Source organism: Rhincodon typus, chromosome 40 (genome assembly GCF_021869965.1).
Source record: "Rhincodon typus isolate 14 chromosome 40, sRhiTyp1.1, whole genome shotgun sequence".
NCBI classification, from domain to species: Eukaryota; Metazoa; Chordata; class Chondrichthyes; order Orectolobiformes; family Rhincodontidae; genus Rhincodon; species Rhincodon typus.
The window spans coordinates 6,608,710-6,612,446 of record NC_063371.1 but is presented as its reverse complement, the minus strand read 5'-3'; the positions used below and the strand labels follow the sequence as shown (position 1 = coordinate 6,612,446).

The window sequence follows — 3,737 nt, the reverse complement described above, 5'->3', positions numbered from 1 at the left end:
AAGGTTGGAATCAAACTTGGGTCCCTGGCCTTCTAAGGCTGCAGTGCTAAACATTGAGCCACTGTGCCACCCCATATCGTATAATAATAATGATGTATCCTTCACAAATTTTGAAAGTGTGCATAGGACAAGAACAAACCAATGCCAAACCAAATGGAGCTCCACTATAAATCCTCCTCCTATCCAAAGGACAATCTCTGTCCTCTTGTCACTCAGTCAACTTCATATTCAGTGTCCCATGTTTCCTTTCACTCCATGAGCTCTAAATTTCTCAACAAATCTATTGTATGGCAATTTAGCAAGCACCTTTTTGAAATGCATATCCTGTTCCTCATTTGGAAATATATCATGGGTTCTTCACTGTCACTGGGTCAAAATTGTTGAACTCTCTTCCTGACAGCACTGTGGCTGTACAAGAAGGTGGTGCACCACCATTCTCAAGTAAGTACACTTCTAAAAATACATTTAAAAAGCAGCATAATTTAGATGAGGTGCTGGACAGTTTTTGTGAGGGATTTCGAGAGACCTTCGACATCTGAAGGAACCGCAAGACTGGTGAGCAAATAAAGTCAGAGATGCTCAATGAGGCTGGAATGAAAACAGTACATACATCTCAGAAAGTTAGACTAAATACAGAGAAAACCAGAGGCTCAACAAGAGAGGATTTGAAAACAAGAATATGTATTTCAAAAATTGAGGTGATGCTTAATTGGGAGCCAATCAGGCCAAAGAAAACCTTTGCTGAACATAAACCTCACGCGAGTTAGTACCAGCGTTTTCGATGACCTGAAGAATACAGGAATTAAAACATGAGAGCCTGTTAGGATTGCTTTGGATCACTCAAACCTATTCCTTTGTCAGAATAACGAACAAAACCTGCTGGTATCACACTGCAAGATGCGTCAGAACATCATGCAATCCCATGTCCAAAAATGTTTCCATTCAAAGTTGCCAACCTTAGACTTGCAGGATTAAATGGCATCAAAAAAAAAAGCTTACTTCTGAAGGGTGAATAAAAAACTTTTACTTTTGTTGAAAACTGAATTTATCAACCAATCAAGTGAAAATATGATCTAGGAAGCGCACCCAGAATACAGTGGAAGTGCTGTGACTGCCACCATCAGGCTCTGCCAGGCTCAGGCAACTGATAAGTGGTCACGTGATGCATTGAAAACATATTTTATTTGATACAAACATGACCTTTCCTTCTCAAGTTCAACTGGTGGACCCAGTTTTACATGCCTGAAAGATTAAAACATTCATGAATTTGCATAGCAATATCAAACACAGTGAGTGTGAAACCTCAGCTAACTACACAGTGTTCCTCAGGAAATAAACTGAAGGAAAAACAATTTAGCTCTGACGTATCCTGGAATCCAGGGAAACACGCGGCTCACAGCTTTTTCGCACAATAATGCCACCTTACTCTGTGGTAGGTAAACATGAAAATAAGTTCATTCGATTTATTTCCCTTCACCCGTCTAATTCACACTGTAGAATTAGAGTTTTCCACTTCAGTGCATATTTGCACAAACATATCCTGAAATCTGTTGGTTTAAAACAGTGGTTTTCTACTTTGGTCTTCTTTGTCTTGTTAGTGGAAGGTTTTTTTGTACATTTGTTTAAGTCTGATACAGCTGAGTGTGAGTATTAATGGACAACTGTTCAGGCTCAAGTGTTTGTGTGCATACAATCTATGTAGTTTTCTCCACAGAATCTTCAAGAATGAGTACATAACCTGTGTATTTAGGGTAAACATGTCTGAGATCTGATCGTTCACCTGAACAGAAAATCACAAGCTTTAAAAGGAATCTAAGGAGCAACTCTTTGATGCAGAGGGCGGTGTATGTATGGAATGAGCTGCCAGAGGAAGTGGTGGAGGCTGGTACAATTACAACATTTAAAACGCATTTGGATGGGTACATGAATCGGAAGGGTTTAGAGGGATATGGGCCAAATGCTGACAAATAAAACAAAAAACTGCATGTGCTGGAGATCTGAATCAAAAAAAGAAATTCCTGGAGAAAATCAGGTCGGTGGAGAAAACAAAGTTAATTTTTTTTAGCCTGGTGACTCTTCAAGAGAACTGATAGCAGCTTGGAGAAAATTGTACTTTGGTTGAAGTCAAGGATGGGGGCGGTAGCAGATTGGGGAGGGGGGAATTTGGTGGTAAGCAGATAGCTGGAGACTAAGCTCAGAGAAAGAGGGAGATAGGAAAGGGGTAGGCTGATAAGGGGATTATTGATGGTATGCCTGGACAGAAGAGAAGCAGAATAAATGAGAAGGAGAGCTGACACTAGAACAGGTTGGCTGTGCTGAAAATGACCGATGCAGGACCGGGTGATGGGGTAGGTAAGAAACATGAGGAACAGAATCAAGCCCCCACTTTATTGAACTCAATGTCGAGTCCTGGAGGCTGCAGGGTCCCCAACTAGAAAATGAGAAACTGTCCTTCGCGTTTGCATTGAAGCTCACTGGAACAATGAGATAGAAATGTTGGTGTGGGAACGTAGTGGTGCGTTGAAGTGGCAGACAACTGGAAGCTCAGGGTCATTTTCACAGACAGAAAGTGAGTGTTTGCAAAGCAGTCACCCAATGTGTGCCCCATCTCTCCCATGAACAGGAGACCACACTGTGAACAGTGAATATAGGAGACTAGATTGAATGAAGTGCAGGTAAATCACTGCTTCATCTGAATGGTATGTCTGGTGTCTTGGACAGTGAGGATGGATGAGGTAAATAGGCAAGTGTTACACCTTCTGCAATGGTGGTGCTATGGGCCTATTGGATAGTGTTGGGAGTGAAGGAGAAATGGACCAGACGGTCCTGCACGGAATGGTCCCTGTGAAATGTTGACAAATGACGGGAGGCAAAGATATGTTTGATTGTGGCATCCCGCCGAAGGTGATGAAAGTGGCAGCTTAAGGTTGTTTGAATGCAGAGGCTGTGGGTCGTACATGAAGACCTGGGGGACCCTATAACTATTCTGAGAGAGAACAGGGTGAGGGCAGAAGTGTAGGAAATTGGTTCGACATGGCTGACAGCCCTATCAAACAGAGTGTTGGGGAATCCCCACATGGGGAAGAAGGTGGACATTTCTGAAGCACCCAGCCCTCCGTCAAAGGTGGTATCATCAGAACAGATGCAATGGAGACAGAGAATCTGGAAGGATGGGAGAGTGTCCTTACAGGAAGCAGCATGGGAGGAATGTATAATCCAATTACTGTGGCAGTGAGTGAGTTTGTACTAGAAATCACTGGCCAGCCTGTCCCCAGAAATGGAAACAGAGATGCTGAGGAAGGAAAGGGTGGAATCAGAGAGGAACTAAGGGGAAGTGAAATTGACAATTATTTCCAATTCCAAAGGAGAAAGGGAAGCAGCACCAATGATGTCATCGATATACCGAAGAAAGAGTTGTGGGTGGGGGACTGACTAGGATTGGAACAAGGTATGTTCCACGTACCCTACAGAGAGGCAGTCATAACAGGAGCCCATGCGGGTGGCCATGGAAACCCCTGTGATCTGAAGAAAGTGACAGGAACTAAAGAAATTGTTCAAAGTGAGGACAGGTGAAGGAGAATGATAGATAGTAGGAACTGCAGATGCTGGAGAATCCGAGACAACAAGGTGCAGGGCTGGATGAACACAGCAGGCCAAGCAGCATCATAGGAGCAGAGAGGCTGATGTTTCGGGCCTAGACCCTTCATCAGAAAAGCTTTTCTGATGAAGGGTCTAGG

At 43.2% G+C, this 3,737-nt stretch overlaps 1 pseudogene; it reads left to right on the top strand.

Annotated features, from left to right (window-relative positions):
* LOC109929370 overlaps positions 1–3,737 on the top strand; it is a 7,758-nt pseudogene continuing 4,021 nt past the window's right edge.